Source organism: Heloderma suspectum, chromosome 2, assembly GCF_057233095.1.
Source record: "Heloderma suspectum isolate Gila_16-S chromosome 2, 16-S_ref, whole genome shotgun sequence".
NCBI lineage: Eukaryota > Metazoa > Chordata > Lepidosauria > Squamata > Helodermatidae > Heloderma > Heloderma suspectum.
The window spans coordinates 39,014,338-39,032,044 of NC_139459.1; the positions used below are offsets into that span (position 1 = coordinate 39,014,338).

At 45.5% G+C, this 17,707-nt stretch overlaps 1 protein-coding gene across 1 annotated transcript in view; it reads left to right on the top strand.

Annotated features, from left to right (window-relative positions):
* The window catches only part of RAB3C (RAB3C, member RAS oncogene family), a 181,029-nt gene that overhangs the window by 80,135 nt on the left and 83,187 nt on the right, over positions 1-17,707 (top strand). The window lies entirely within an intron of this gene.

Genomic DNA, 17,707 nt, shown 5'->3' on the forward strand with positions numbered 1-17,707 from the left:
ATGGAGCAACAGAGGAGCTATGCTAGACATCCTGCAATGTGAAAGCTCTGGAGAAAACTGCCATGGCCTCTCTCGGCCTGGTTGTCTGCGTTATCTTTCCAGATTTCTCACCATCACACACAGAGCATAGAACAGCTTTCCCCAACCACAGCCATGGACAATTGCTGTGCTGGCTGGGGGTGATGGTAGTTGTACTCCAAAATATCTGGAGGGAACCAGGTTGAGAAAGGCTGGGATAGAATAACAGAGTTTCAGTGGACCTTGTAGGCCAGGGACAGGGAACTTTTTGGGTGCTATGGGCATATTCGGCAATTTAGGTGTGGCATCAGACTAGTAACCTTCCCAAAAGACTGAATACAAGTCAGAGGTGGGGTCTGAGCCACAACACACTAAACAATTCCTTTGAACCCACAGTTTTCAGCACCAGCAGAGACCTATTTCACAGCAAAATGTGTTTGGTAAGGAAACTTGGCGGGCTTCAAGAAAGGTGTCTGGGGGCACACTGGTGTCCATGTGCACCACATTACCTTCCGCTGTTGTAGACCATCCAGTCCAACCCCCTGCTCGATACAGGAATTCCATAGCTAAAATGTCCCCAACAGATGGCTGTTCATCTCCTGCTTGAAAATGGCCGGTGAGCATGCTCCGACAATGTACAGCGCCCTAGATATTTTAAAATAGGGCTGTTTAAGTTCTTTCAGCCCAAGGGCCAAATTGAATTTCAGAGAAGCTCTTAGGGTCAGCATTACAGTAGTGGGTGGGGCTGAAGGCAAAATGGGGTGGGGGCAAAGGGGGAGCGCCTGAATTTTTTTAAAAAAATACTAGCATATTGTACCTTAAAGGTCTTACTACCAGGAACTAAGCCTTAGGAGGGGAATTTCAACTTTTTAGAATGTACGAAAGCCAGGAAACCCAAGGGGAAAGGAGGTGCTCTTTCTGGTGCCAGGGGAAGACCTTATTTTCCCAGGTATTTTAGTCTTGCCGTTTCTGTTGTTCTAAATCTGTTACTGTATTTTAAATCTTTGCATTTCTGCTAGGTTTTATTTGGGTTTTTACTTCTATTTTGTACTGTAGTTTTAAACTTGTAAACTTTTATAGTGCATCTTATGTTGTATTTTATTATTTTAATTGTTGTGAACTGCCCAGAGAGCTTTGGCTGTTGGGCAGTATAGAATGGTAATAAATTAAATTTAAAATTAAAATTATCATACCTTGCATGCAGAAAGTCCCAGATTCAATCCCTGGTATCTCCCCTTAAAAGGATCAGAGAGCTGGCGATGGAAAAGACCTCTGCCTACAACCTTGGAGAGCCACTTGCCAGTCAGAGTAGACAATACCGGGCTAGATGGCCCAATAGAGAGCTAGTGTGAGAGAACCAGTGACCTGGTTCGCATGATCACTGCAGTCCACCATAGCTTATTAGCCATGGTAGGTTGCCAATTCAAACCCGTACTGTGGTGGCTTCATATGTCATTCAAACCCACCAAGTGTGGCTTGTTGGGGATGCTAACAGAGCACCCCACAGCCCTACAACAAGCCATGGCTCTGAGGTGTTAACCACCCCAACCACCACCCTCATCAACTTTGGATGACACGAGAAGCTGCATCCAGCGAGGGTAGTTGTGCAAATCAGCCGGCACACAACTGGCATATGCAGGGTGGTTAACAAGCCTCTGTGGCTTGTTAACCACCCTGTGATCCTGCGAACCAGGCCAGTGTGGTGTAGTGGTTAGAGTGTTGGATTGGGACTTGGAAGATCTGGGTTCTAGTTCCCACTCAGCCATGAAGCTCACTGGTTGACTTTGGGCCAGTCACTGACCCTCTGTCTAAGCTACCTCACAGGTTGCCTGGGGTTTCTTGCAAGAGGAAAGAAGGCAGGATATAGATGTCATCATGGTCATCGTCTGTGTAAGGCAAGTTCCTATGTTTGCCTTTCTGTGGTGTGCAAAACAGTACTAGGATTTAGCCCAGGAACATAATTTCAAGGGCTAGGGCCAGCCCTACCATTAGGCAGAGTGAGGCTGCCACCTCAGATGACAGATGTTAAGGGGGCAGGAAACAGCTGCAAGGTTTGGAAGACAGAGCTATCTGTGCCACACAACTTGTTCTGTGTCCCTAAGTTAGCCTGCTGCCCTCTGTTGTGGTAGAGGACACTGTTCCATTGGCAGTCTTGAAGTAAGAGTCAATGGCCAGTCTGGTCGGCTTCTGTTTGTGGCATGGGGGTGTGGGGAGAAAGGTCTCTGCTTACAATCTTTGTCACAGGCAGCAAAATGTCTTGGGCCAGCCTGGATAAGGCCTGAGACCTTTACTTCTATTTTCTTTGTAGACAAATGCCATGTCCATATCCAAGTGTTTAAACTTCTTCACAATTCACATTTACAAAAGAATCCATACTCAACCAATTGCCCGTGACTATAAAATGGAGTCAGTAATTGATCGTCTCTAGGGGTGATGTCAGTTTCAAGCCTTGTGTAGCTCTACAGTGCTCTGAGTTCCTTGAATGAAAGGTTTTTCCTTATGATTAGGTGCAAATTATAGTGGTATTTTTGTTGTCTTGTTTATACTTTCTTGCCTGAATGCTTTTCCCTACCTTTTTCACCTGGTGCTTTTGTCAGTTTTGCATGCCCAACTTAACAATATCTAGGCTATGTGCTGGGGGGGAGAGAGAGAGAGAGAGAGAGATGCAGAGTAAAGCTGAAAAATATTGCATCCATTAAGCATTGAGATAATCTTGGGCAAAACACTTTACCTATTGTTTTGAACAACCAATTGTAATGTTCTATTTGGCATTTGTGGGATAACTTGCCATTTTTTCCTATGGATCTGTAAATGCATAAAAACATTTCAGCAGAGTACGTCATGTATGCAGCTTGCTCAAAGACTGTCTTGAAATGAGGATCTTACAGCCATTTGACAAATTATGCAGGTGGCAAACTGAGGCAGTAGACTTCTGGACTCTGCCACTTCAGACTCCAGGTGGATGACAAAGGTCATATCTTTGATTGCTCCCCCATGTATAAAAGCTCCCGATGTAGCTCAGTGCCGGAGCACCTGCTTTGCATGCAGACATTCCCAGGTTCAATCTCCGTCATCTCCAAGTAGGGCTCAAAAAGACTCCTGTCTGAAATAGGGAGGCTTGAGGAATTCAGTCCTTGCAAATTCCCATACGGACTGAGCGGATCTTTACTTCCTGGACCAGAACTTAGTTATCCAGTGGCTTCCATCATTCCTAAATTTCCCAACACAGTTCTTGTCTCAAAAAAGTATCAAAGCACTTTTAAAAAAAACCCTGTGTTTTGATAGAAAATACATTTAGAAATGCATATTCTGAGAGGAAATATGGGAATTTAAGTATGAATTTTCCTGCAGATTAAAAATCAATCAGTCAATGTGGAAACAGGAATAGGGATGGGTGGATTCCCTACCTGTCATTCCGGCCGGGAATCCGCCCGTGGGGGGAGGCGATCCGCCTCTCCCCCTGGAATCTTCTTCGGCCGGCTCTGCTCTACAGCAATTCCGTGGAGCCAGCTGTCGGCTCCGTATCGCCAGTGAGAAAAACCACAGATGCAAATGGAATCTGGCCCCCGAAGTCCGTGGTGGAATGGAGCACTTACCTCCACCTCCCTTCGGAATCCTCTTCGGCCGGATCCTCCCTGGCCGGATCCGTATTGCCAGCAATACGGCCGCCATTGCCATGCCGCATTGCTGGCTAAGGGCTCACTCCAGATGCAAATGGCATAGAGGACGCCATTTGCAACCATAAAGCTCTTAGATTAAGCTAAATGGGGTCTGTGGCGGAATTCTCCACCATCCCTAGGATGAAACAGACTAGGGATGTACGAGAAGTTTGTTTTTGCTCGCAAAATATGCACATGTGCCCTGTTTGCAACTTCGAACATGACCACGAGCACATGCCCATCAAAGATGTTTGTAAATTGCTGAATATGTGCTTGCATTCAATTTGCACACATTTCATACATTTACACATTTTTTGTCATTTGCACGAATTTCCCCCACAGACTGAATCAGAAAGTTGTGCAATTTTCATCTTCATTCACTACTCAATTTGTGCAATTTTCCTGTTCGTGCAGCGCAAGCAGCGATGGCAAATGCGAATGGGAATCAGGCAGGAGATGAGCAGTTAGCTAATCGTGGTGATCTCAAACATTCGTCGTTCACCCATCCCTAGAACAGATTTATGGCTGAACCCATGTGAGAGTGACATGGGTTTGAACTAGATTAATTCACCCATCCCTCGTCTGAAACCCTGGAGATGCACTGCCAAACTGTATAGACTAATACTGAGTGAGATGGACCCAAGACTGGCACAAGACATTTCACTGCCTGAGGCAGAAAACAAGATGGCGCCCCCTCCCATAGCATGCCCACATGATGACTGGACTAGCAGATGAATCTGTCTTCTACACTGATGATGGGACAGTGGGTTCCACCACACTTGAAGGCAGCAGCCTCACTTAGGGGGTGCAGAATGGGCCTCATGGCCCACAATTCTCTCCTCCAACATCTTGCTGTCACTTCCTAGCATCTACTGCCTGAGGCAACTGCTTCACTCTGCCTAATGGTAGGGCTGGCCCTGGATGGACCCATAGTATGCCTTGGTAGTAAAAGGCAGCTTCCATGTTCCTTCCTAGCACTGCATCCCAAAGAAGGCTATAGCAAACCTTCTTTTTGATGTGCTGATTTACTACATACGGATAGGGTTTTTTTCATTATGTGGGGGGACCATTACAAAATATGATAGGAACACAGCAAGGTGCCTTACACCAAGTCAGGCCATTGGTCCATCTACTCCACTATTGCCAATACTGACTGGCAGCAGCTCTCCATATGTCAGGGAAGATTCCTTCTTAGCCCTACCTGTAGAGGCCAGGGATTGAACCTGGTATCTTCTTCATGTCAAGCAGCTGCCCAATCCCTGAGCTACAGCCCTTCCCCAGTTACCATCACTCCACCCCACCCCATCTGCAGTGGTACAATCCAGAATTCCTCCACCTCATTCTGTGTAACACGTAGAATGGCTCTGACAGGAATCTCACTGGTCACATGAGAAATGATCATTACTTCCATGTCTGGAGCTCACTTCTGGAAGCAAAGGTGATGGTTCAGTGGACACCTGGGGTGAATATGGATAGACACTGATCAATACTCTGAGTGATAGTGTGGCTGACATAGTGCCACATATCAGAAGGAGGTAATTACACACACACACACACACACACACAGCTTCTGTGCTTCGTTTTATTGCTTCCATTTCACAGCCAGTAATTGTTTTCAATGAGCCGAGGCTCCCACATTAGTAGAAGGCATAAAAGTGCTTCTGCAGCGCTCTGTGACAATCAGAAAAGTCAGAGAACCCTGCGAACAGCAATGCATTGTTATGGAAGTGCAGAATGTGCAAGTAAATCTCTGAGAGCCTTGCTAGAGCTTTAAAGTCTATTCAGACAAAACACAGACATACAATGTGGCCAATTCATCTAGTTGCCCAGTGGGTCAAAGCCTACAGATTTTCCATATATAATCATTGATCCCATGTAGTGTGTGTGTGTGTGTGACACACACACACACACACACACAATTTACCCAGAATCAGGCAATTTTTCATCCCTCAGAAATCAGTGGAAAGCTGAGCACAGGTTTAAAACCACTGAAATCAGTGGAACCTAAACTGCCTGACTTTGATTGACTCACACCCACTGGCTGTTACAATTCTGTTGCTATTGGTAGAAGTGTTCCATTTAAATTTGGGCTAAGCAACTCAGTGCCCTAACCTTATATCTTCTGTTGAGGTGTCAGAAAAAACATGTGTGCTCTACCATTGATCTATGGCCCCTTTTTCTAGGCAGAGCCTGGCACATTCCTAGGTCCTTCAGGGGACACAAGGGGACTTCACAGAACCTGCTCCCCACATGAAAACTTGTAAGGGATGGGAGGAATCATTGAGAATTGGGTGCCTCATTTTGCATGAGCAGAAGCACAAAAGTGCATAAAGCTTCTGTTGGATGCAACCCAATGGAACTTACTTCTGAATGTATAGGATTATGTTTGCAGTAAGCAAAACTACATTTTTTAGCTTATGTTAGACTGGCAGCCAGGTCAGAATGTCACATAAGCTTGAACATCAAATATAATCTGAATAAATGGGTTGTTCAGTCATTCAGTCGTGTCCGACTCTTCGTGACCCCATGGACCATAGCACGCCAGGCCTTCCTGTCCTGCGCTCTCTCCCGGAGCGTGCTCAAGTTCATATTCATTGCATCCGTGATGCTATCTAGCCATCTCATCCTCTGCCGTCCCCTTCTCCTTTTGCCTTCAGTCTTTCCCAGCATCAGGGTCTTTTCCAGGGAGTTTTCTCTTCGCATTAGGTGGCCAAAATATTGGAGCTTCAGCTTCATTATCTGTCCTTCCAATGAGCACTCAGGGTTGATTTCCTTTAGGATGGACTGATTTGACCTCCTTGCAGTCCAGGGCACTCGTAAGAGTCTTCTCCAGCACCACAGTTCGAAAGCATCAATTCTTCGGCGCTCAGCCTTCCTTATAGTCCAGCTCTCACAGCCATACATTACTACTGGGAAAACCATAGCTTTGATTAGACGGACCTTTGTCGGCAAGGTGATGTCTCTGCTTCTTACTATGCTGTCTAGGTTGGCCATAGCTTTCCTCCCAAGGAGCAAGCGTCTTTTAATTTCATGGCTACAGTCACCGTCTGCGGTGATCTTGGAGCCCAAGAAAGTAAAATCTGTCACTGCTTCCATTTCTTCCCCTTCTATATGCCAGGAAGTGATGGGGCCAGATGCCATGATCTTCGTTTTTTTAATGTTGAGTTTCAAACCAGCTTTTGCACTCTCCTCTTTCACCCTCAACAAGAGGCTCTTGAGATCCTCTTCGCTTTCTGCCATTAGGGTGGTATCGTCTGCATATCGGAGGTTGTTGATAATTCTCCCAGCAATCTTAATTCCGACCTCTGATTCATCCAACCCGGCATTTCTCATGATGTACTCTGCATATAAGTTAAATAAGCAGGGTGACAATATGCAGCCTTGTTGTACTCCTTTCCCAATTTTGAACCAATCGGTTGTTCCATGTCTGGTTCTTGCTGTTGCTTCTTGACCCTCGTACAGGGTTCTCAGGAGACAGGTAAGGTGGTCTGGTACTCCCATCACTTTAAGAATTTGCCACAGTTTGTTGTGATCCACACAATCAAAGGCTTTAGCGTAGTCAATGAAGCAGAAATAGACGTTTTTCTGGAATTCTCTTGCTTTCTCCATGATGCAGCGAATGTTGGTGATTTGATCTCTAGTTCCTCTGCCTCTTCGAAACCCAGCTTGTACTTCCGGTAGTTCTCGGTTCGCATACTGCTGAAGCCTAGCTTGTAGGATTTTGAGCATCACCTTGCTGGCATGTGAAATGAGTGCAATGGTGCGGTAGTTTGAACACTCTTTGGCGTTGCCCTTCTTTGGAATTGGAATGTAAACTGACCTTTTCCAGTCTTGTGGCCACTGTTGAGTGTTCCAGATTTGTTGGCATATTGAATGCAGCACTTTAACAGCATCATCTTTTAGGATTTTAAATAGCTCGGCTGGAATACTGTCATCTCTGCTAGCTTTATTGTTACTAATGCTTCCTAAGGCCCACTTGACTTCACTCTCTAGGATGTCCGGCTCAAGTTCAGTGACCGCACTATCATGGCTATCAGGGACATTCAGATCTTTCCTGTATAGTTCTTCTGTGTATTCTTGCCACCTCTTCTTAATCTCATCTGCTTCTGTTAGGTCCCTGCCTTCTTTGTCCTTTATCATGCCCATCTTTGCACAAAACGTTCCCTTGAGATCTCCGATTTTCTTGAAGAGATCTCTAGTCTTTCCCATTCTGTTGTTTTCCTCGATTTCTTTGCATTGTTCACTTAAGAAGGCCTTCTTGTCTCTCCTTGCTATTCTCTGGAACTCTGCATTCAGTTGGGTATATCTTCCCCTTTCTCCCTTGCTTTTTGCTTCCCTTCTTTCATGAGCTACTTGTAAAGCCTCATCAGACAGCCACTTTGCTTTCTTGCATTTCTTTTTCTTTGGGATGGATTTCGTTGCTGCCTCCTGAACAATGTTACGGACCTCCGTCCATAGTTCCTCAGGCACTCTGTCTATCAGGTCTAATCTCTGAAATCTATTCCTCACCTCCACTGTATATTCATAAGGGATATGATTTAGGTCATACCTGAACGGTTTAGTGGTTTTCCCGACGTTCTTCAATTTAAGCTGAAATTTTGCAAGAAGCAGCTCATGATCTGAGCCACAGTCAGCTCCAGGTCTTGTTTTTACTGACTGTATGGAGCTTCTCCATCTTTGGCTGCAAAGGACATAATCAATCTGATTTCTATATTGACCATCTGGTGATGTCCATGTGTAGAGTCGCCTCTTGTGCTGTTGGAAAAGAGTGTTTGCTATGATCAGCATGTTCTCTTGGCAAAACTCTATTAGCTTTTGTCCTGCTTCATTTTGTACACCAAGGCCATGCCTGCCTGTTATCCCGGTGATTTCTTGACTTCCTACTTTAGCATTCCAATCCCCTATGATGAAGAGGACGTCTTTTTTTGGTGTTAGTTCTAGAAGGTGTTGTAGGTCTTCATAGAACCGATCAACCTCAGCTTCTTCGGCCTCAGTGGTTGGGGCATAGACTTGAATTACTGTGATGTTGAATGGTTTGCCTTGGATTCGTACTGAGATCATTCTATCATTTTTAAGATTGTACCCCAGTACTGCTTTTCCCACCCTTTTGTTGACTATGAGTGCTACTCCATTTCTTCTAAGGGATTCTTGCCCACAATAGTAGATATGATGGTCACCTGAATTAAATTCGCCCATGCCTGTCCATTTTAGTTCGCTGATTCCCAAGATGTCGATGTTCAATCTTGCCATCTCCTGTTTGACCACCTCCAGCTTACCTTGATTCATTGATCTGACATTCCAGGTTCCTAAACAATATTGTTCTTTACAGCATCGGATTTTCTTTTCACCACCAGACACATCCACAGCTGAGTGTCCTTTCGGCTTTGGCCCAGCCGCTTCACTCTTTCTGGCGCTACTTGGAAATACCCTCTGCTCTTCCCCAGTAGCATATTGGACACCTTCCGACCTGAGGGGCTCATCTTCCGGCGTCATCTCTTTTAGCCTTGTGATACGTTCCATGGGGTTTTCTTGGCAAGAATACTGGAGTGGGTTGCCATTTCCTTCTCCAGTGGACCACATTTTGTCAGAACTCTCTGCCATGACCTGTCCGTCTTGGGTGGCCCTGCACGGCATAGCTTATGGCTTCACTGAGTTATGCAAGCCCCTTCGCCACAACAAGGCAGTGATCCATGAAGGGGGAATAAATGGGAAAGGGGTATAAATCCAGATCCATACTCTTATAGAGGCTATTTCAAATCAGTCAACCAAGATAGATTTACCCCCTTCCCCCTTTCTCCCTCCCACTCTTTCTCTCTCTAAATGAAATCTGTCTCAAACTCTCTTTCGTAAGACAAGCGCAATAGCCACTCTGAGATAGATTGATAGATAGATATAGATATAGATATATAGATATAGATATTTAAATCACAATTCCAAGGCGATATAACAGCATTGCTTTGCAGGCAGACTTTTCTTCACAGCTAATATGACTTCGAAAATCTTGTTTACAAAAACAACTGACAAGTAATGCCCTCTGGTGCTTAAAGCAGTGTTTATTGGAACTTGTCTAGTCTGCCTACAAGCCTCCTAACATTTACAGAATTCAGACAGAATAGACATTTTGCAATAAAATATTTATTTGCCGTGTATCTTCTCACAAGTAGAGTTCAACCGAACCAACCTGAGAATAGTCATGGGACGTTCACTTGTGCAATGGAAGTTTTCCTTCCACTCCCCTCCCCTCCCCCGTGCAGCTTGGTAATTTTACACCCTAGACTTAATGGTGTTATTGGGGGTTGGGGGCTGGGGGGGGGGCTTTAGATAGCTGTGTGTATTACTTCAGCTGTGAAGCATGCAACTAACATTTCTCTTCTTCGCACACACGCCACTGCCACTCCATGCTTTGCAACCGCTGCTACATTCCTGATATGAATGATAGAGAAAACAAAAACAAAACATCTATCTGCAAACTCAGATTTAAAAAAAAAAATACTCTGAGCATGTGCAGTTTTGCATTAAACTCACTTAAATCATAGCACTGTCATGACTACCTGGATGAAACCGAGTTTGCTTCTGCTGCATATTTACTTGGGAATAAGCACCACTTCGTTTTAGAAAAGGAATATACATGAGTAGTGAAATGGGTATCTGTAACCATGTGCATTCTAGCTGCACCAGTGGTCTGATCCATTGGTGGAAGGACACTACTGGATACAACCCATTATTTTTTAGATCATTTCCTATTTTCCATGCATTCCGACTAGGTGTGTGTTAGGTGCATATGACTGAAATTAGATTAACTGTCATGATACTATCTCCTTTTTTTCTATTTTTTAAAACTGTCTGGTTTTATACCTCCTCCCCTTCTTTTTTTTGAGGGGGGGGGTCACACAAGTGGACTGTTGACAGTGTGAATGGAAAAGAGCTTGAAAGACATCTCGTGCCAACTGTGCCTTGGTCAGCATACGTTTTAAGCTGCAGACTTCCATACTGCTGAGTACTGTTCAGTTCACACAACGTCTACAACGAACCATGTAATTGGGTCTGCGGGATTTAATTTATCTTAACTAATTACCTTTACCAAATTCAAACAAGAAATAAATGAACGCCAAGAGCTGTTTCATGCTGCTTTCGTGCATGTTATTGGATTAGTTCTAGAATAGATTACACTGGCTGGTCTTAACTCTTCTTTTATACGGCGCTCCACACTGTGTGTGTTTGCCTGCCTTTTGTACCATCCTGATGAAAAATCTAAACCAGGCTTCTGCAAACTGATTCCTTCCAGATGTTCCGGACAGCAACTCCCAGAATTGGAGTTCCCAGCATCCTTGCCAGCATGGCCATCAGCTGGCTAGGAATTTGGGGAGTTGAAATCCAACACATCTGGAGGGAACCAGGTTGGGGAAGCCTGATCTAACTGTTGCTTCTATGGAAGGATATGCTAAGACAGTGCCTTCAGAGTTCCCTCTCAGAGCATGGGCCTGCACACACAATCATTGAACATCTGATAGTCGAGCGGGGTGGGGGGATGCTTGAAAAAAATGCCTGTGTTGGTGGTCCCCAAAGTGGGAGCATTTGCAGTTTTGTAGTTTAACTCACCTGCCACATGCAGGTGGGTGTCCCCAAAAGAGCATTCAAAAGCCAAAAGGGAATGCATGCACATCACTAGCTTCACAGCCGGCTAGGAGCCAATGCAAGCTTTTGGCAGCTTACCGTATGGCCCAAAGATAAAAGACCTTGTTGATACGTGGGCTCTTTTCAGGCACTTGAAAGAAGGGAACAGCAAGCCACAGGAGCTTACAAATCCAAAATAGATTGAGGTTGTTTTGAAGAGACATCTTTATTGAGAAAGAACGAACTTTGCATGGGGCTTTGGACTGCAACACCAGATTTATTCGTAGTGTCAGCTCCAGAGTTCTGAAGGTCCATGGGCAAGGCACCCTCAATGTCCCCTCTCCCTAAGTGAGTCTAGCTTCTCACCATCTTTTTTCACCAACTCCTCTTGCTCCTTTTCTTTCTCATCCTTGTTACCACACTTGCTTGATAGGCAGAGAGCCAGTAAGTGAGTAGGCCGTGGCATCTACTGCGGCTCCTCCTCATCATCACCATTGTCTGGACCAGAGTGAGGGGCTGGTGAACAAGGAGGTTGCAATAGTGAAGAGGAGGAGGAACTCCAGAAGATTCCTTTCTGTGGGCCCCTACTTGGATGTGGGCCCTGAGCAGGTGCCCAAACATGCCTACCCTTGATGTTAGCCCTGCTTATACACTTCCAGGAACTGGAATTATTCACAGGCTCAGTTACATTTCAACCCTGAAAGCTCTTGTTCACTTGCTTTCATGCTCAGCTTTCTTGCTAGTTCCCCCAAACCTGCAATATACATATGGAAGGCCTGGGGGCCAGGTGTGGTGGTAGTTCATTACTTTTATTAGGAAAATGTTCAGGAATAGAAATTTCATATAACAGGGGTGGGCAACCTCAGGCCTATGGACCAAATCTGGCCCACCTGGGGTCTGTTAGGGATGAGTCCCAGCGCATTGAGATGTCTGACGGCTCCAACTCTGAAGCAGAGTTGGAGCAGCTAGATCAGAGGCCAGGGGAGGGATGACAATGGGAGAGATTCTTCAGAAGACCTTGACAAACAGATGGCCCAAACGGAGTCTGCCCCCTCCCTCCACTGACAGAACTCGAGTTTCCGAGGAGGAGGAGGAAGAGGGACGTGACTTGAGAGACGCTAGGGCACGTCACAAAGCGAAGCGGTAAAAGTTAGGGGCAAGGCTCAGATGCTCCGCCAGGATAGCCACTCTTGGAAGCCAACGTAGGTGGGAGCCCCCTAAAGGAGGGGCATCACTGCGAAACTAGTCTGGCCATGAGAGGTTCATGCCCAAACTGTTGGCAACTTCTTTACCCACACTGCCCAGATCGTCTCTCCTAGTTAGGAATTCCAGATTGGTGGTTTAGGAGCCTGAGGCAGTCTGAGAGTTTCCTAGAATCTGCATTTGTAAAGAGGCTAGTCTCTAATAAAATAAAGTAGCGACAGCCTGAAGCTTTGTCTCCTTGTGGTGTTGATTGTTAGGGGTAAGGACAATCCACAACTGACAGGGCCCTAATCAGGCCCTCTGGGGTTCCCCAGAAGGCCTTATCCCCTTCCCCCCAGCCCCTTTCCCCCAATCACTGATTTTTTGGTAGTTTCCCAGCTTTTGTGCAGTTTTTCCCCCTTCTAAAAGGTTGAAATGCCTCTCCTAAGGATAGTTACGGGCAGTAAGAGCTTTACGCTACAGCAGCCTTCCCCAACCTGGTGCCCTCCAGATGTGTCAGACTACAACTCCCATAAACCCACAGGCTGTGAGTTTATGGGAGTTGTAGTCTGACACATCTGGAGGGCACCAGGTTGGGGAAGCCTGGGCTACAGCCTGCTGTTTTGCTTTGCATTTTTATATTTTGGCCCAACGCATTTGCCTTTGGCCGTGCCCACCACTGGGAAGCAGCCCCCAAGAACGTTTGCCTCGGGCCCTCCCCACCCTTGTCATACCCCCACACTGCCACAGCAGAGGGGCAATGATCAGTTCATAGGCACGGTCATGGGCTTTGTCTCAGAGCTCATCTGTGGCTGCTACACATGGAGCACATTGGGCATGAGAGTTTTATCGAGCTGTTGTGCATGGCAGCACATAGACTTAATTTGTATGCCCGGTACAGTGCGTGAAAGGTCCTGTGTCTGGATATTTACGATTTCATATTAGGAAACATGACAGATCAAGTCTACAGGGCAATGGCTGCAATATTGTGTTCCATGAGCCGGGGGGGGGGGGGTATTGCTTGAACAATTCCATATGTGAACTAGAGCTGGGTCAAATTTCAGCAATGTGGAAGAGGGGGAAATGCAGGTGAGGCCTGCTTTTTTGCTTTTTTTTAGAGGGAGAGGCACATTCACTACATGGCAGAAGCTTAGCTATATGATACGAGGCAGTGGAAGGTTTCCTTACATTTTTCTTCCTTTAAAAGAAAGGTTTGGATTACTGCAGTGTGCTTTATATGGGGCTACCTTTGTGTTTGGTCAAGAAGCTGCAGCTAGTGTAGAATGCAGCAGCCAGGATGCTGAGGAGAGTGCCTGGCTGTGCACATATTATACCGGTGCTGAAGCAATTGCACTGGATACCTATTAGCTACCAAGCCAACAGCAAGACAAGGTCTTGCTGTTGGCATACAAAGCACTGGACAGCTTGGGACCAGGTTAACTGGCAGATCACTTTTCCCAGTACAGACCTGTCTGATCATTAAGATCATCAGAGGAGGCCTTGCTGGTTGTACCATGACCTACAGATTGCCATATGACAGCAACTGGGAAGCAGGGCCTTCTCTGTGGTGGCACCCATTTGGTGGAATGACCTCCCCACTGGTATCTGGGAGGCACCAACTATAATATGTTTAAGGCACCAGTTAAAGACTGATTTCCATACTGAGACCTGCCTTGAGTGTACTGCCTAGTCTGTTTGATTGCAATTATATGGTATCATGGTTTTAATTGGTTTTAATATTTTATTAATGTTTTATATAAATGTTTGAGCAATTATGTATTTTAACTGTACAATGTATATCATGATGCATTTTAATGTTTTTATTTTTCTTGTAAACCGCTTAGAGATATTTGTAAATATGGACAATGGTGCATAAATCTATTAAATAAATACGTACAAATAATTTTTAAAAAATGGCTTGCTGCCCCTTGAACTGGACTTGGACTGGAAAACCCTTCAAAGAGAGGAAGGATTCAAATAGAGGATAGTCCTCTGTAAAGTAGGCCTCTCTACTCATGTCATATAGGTAAACTTCCTCAAATTTTCATCCTCCCAAAAAAGTGACAGAAAATGCCCCCACCTTTAGAAGGCACAAATTGTACCATAGAGGTGGAAGATTTTCAGCCCCGTGTTAATGTGAATCACCAAAGCCTTTAACAAACTACATACATTAGAAATGGCCACCTTGTGTATTCTGTGGAGGCACTCTGCTCTGAGTTAGAACAGTTGGATTTGCTCCCAAACTGTCACATTCTATAATAAAGTTGGCATCACCTATCAATAAGTAAGGGCTTCACATATATGATATACATAATTACTTTTTTGAAAAGGCCTCCACGCACGGATTCGGTCCAAAACGAACATGATATGGACCTTCCATGATTGGATCTACCAGTGTTTGTTTGAACTTCACCTGCAGGGGCTTCCAAGTTTTATTTCTTTCATTTCTATTCCACCCAATAGCCACAGCTCTCTGGGTGCTTTACAAAGATTAAAAAACTTACAAATACAATATTGTACATAATATAAAACCATTTACATACAAACATATAAACAGAAAACACACACACATTATGTTTATTATTATACACACACACACACAATTTCAACAATCAATAATAAAAAAAACCAGGACCTGATTAAAAACTTTATCATATGCTGCCAAATGCCTGAGAGTAGAGGAAGGTCTTAACCTGGTGCCACAAAGATAACAATGTTGGTGCCAGGTGAGCCTCACAGGGGAAATGGTTCTATAGTTTTGATCAGAGCAATGGGGAAGGTAATCCTTTCCCCTTGCATGATTTCCCTGACTGAAATCACTCCTCAGCCCCTTGCCAGTGAAGCTGCTGTTATCCCCATGGGAGGGGGGGACATACCCAAAGGTATCCCTCCCCCGAAGGGGCTAATAATCCTTTAGGGGTGGAGATATTTTTAACCAGAGAAACAGCGTGGAGGAAAACATTAATCATACCATCTCCCAGTGCTACTGCTGTGATCAAATTCTGTTGAGCATATAGCTGCTTGAAGTAAGGTTTGTTTGTTTTTAAATCAGGAGATCCTATCACAGATTCCACACCTCACACCTGTTTTTCACCTTAGCTTCTCTGGATGCACCTTGATATTCCCAATACAAGGGGCAGTATCCAACTGTGTCATTCCATTAGCACAAATTTTGTTGCTTCTGCAGAAACTAGGTTCTGAACTATGCACAAGAGAAGAATCCAGTGAAAGTTACAGTTGCACAAGCATGGTTGTGCAAGCAGTTTTGCATAACTCTTGTGCAATGCATTGTGCAACGCATTGTACAACCAGTTATGCAACTGCTTTGCACCCATTCTGCAACCGGCTGCATATTCTGCTTGTGTAACTAGTTATGCAACTGCTTGCACCTGTTGTGTAACATGTTGTGCAGCCGCTCACACAACCACTTGCGCAAGCATAATGGGCAACTGCTTGTGCAATGGAAAGATTTAGCAGAGCTCTGCTGGCCCTATTTGGCTTTGCCAAATGTCACCATTGGATGCTGCCCTAGGTTGCCTGATCTGTTTATGTAAGGAAAGTAGCAATCTGGTAAACCTAGGCTTATCCAGGAAGAAGGCACAGTACAAGTCACAATGTGATGTGATAGCCACCTGTTAAGTAAACATATAAACAATAATATTTCCATCATGGGCTCCCACTGTGCCTGCGCAGGTTGCAGATGATGGCCAGGGTCTTCAGAAGTGTTGTTTTATCACCCAGCCACAAAATTTGCTCTTGGTAGCAACAGGGCTAATATCCCCTCTGGCCAAGATGACAGATGTTATTGGCTGAGTTAGTGGCTGAGACATGCTCTTCATCTTCCGCTGTCTCTGTGTGCTGACAAAGTTAGCATTGTCATTCAGCCTTCCCAAATGAAATTTCTGCCTCCAGGAAATCGAATGCAAACTCTGCTATTGACGGAATTATATTAATAGCCAAACAGACGCACCTAAATGATGAAAAGGGTAGGTTAATGCCTCATATAGCATTTTAAAGGAAAATTCACCTTTACTCCCTGCACAGAATGCACAGGGGCAGGAGGCTTAAGCACATGGAGTCTCCTTCTGTTAATAAATAACAATGGCAGTTATCGATCTTTTAGTTGTTTTATGGGGTGGTTGTATTTTAATGGATAATTGTTGTAGGGCACACAGTCCTATTGATTGAGCCCTCGCTGCTGGGAAGCCTCCAAACTAGGAGGCTTCCGAGATTCCTATGCCCTGCTGGGCTGAAGCCAGCAGAACGGGAGGAGCGGCAGAGACCATCTTCGCCTCCCTGTCCTCTGTCTTAGGCAATTTTCGACTGGAGGCTGGGGGAGACTCAGGATATCTCACATCCTGGCTTCTCCAGTCCCCCTCCCTCCCCACCCACCAGAACGCCCCCTTTCCTCCTCCTCCAAGGTCACTTTTCTGACCTCGGAGGGCAGCTGGCACAGTTCTCTCTGCACTGGGTGCTGGGAGCGAGGAGGGGGTTGGGTCTCTGACTCCCCCTTGCAAGGTCGGAGTGCTGTCTCCAACCTCAGAAAGGTTTTTCTGAGCAATCCTTTGGTCCCAGGATGGTCCCCAGGGACCCTAGGATTGCTCTCTTAGCTGTTTTAAATGTTGTATGTTTTAATTCTATTGTGAGTCGCCTTGAGACTTTCTTTATTTTTTAGAAAGGTATTGAAGGGCGCAGTCCTATACATGTTTAGACAGACAAAAGTCCATGCTGGGTATGGCTTTTTTCTGTCTAAACACGCATAGGATTGCACCCTAAGGAGTTTAACGAATGATAATGATGGTGATGGAGAGCAGTGCTACATAGTGTCAGGACTGGGCCCAGGCTCCCTGGTTTGGTTTCTGACTCCGATTCAAATTCAGAGGTGGCGATAGAAGAAGCTCAGCTGGGACAGGGGGTGGGGGAGGCAATTCCCCAAGACTCTCCAGGAGTCAGTGAAGAACCTTCCCAGGGGCTCATTGAACAGGAGGGCCAGGTTCAGAGACCATCTCCCCTGCCCTGCCATAGGACCCCGGCCTCTGCTGGTGGGGCAGGAAGCACAGGAATTGACAGGTGCCACAGCCTGCTGCCAAGTTAAGCAGGTGGAGTTGAGAGGGGGTAGGAGGCATTCTGCCGGACTGGCTGCCTGTCAGAGGCTGGGTCAGGAGGGTCGTCCCTGAAGGGAGGAGCTCAAAAAAAGCCTGTCAATGCCCATCCATTATTTGAAAGGCAACTGC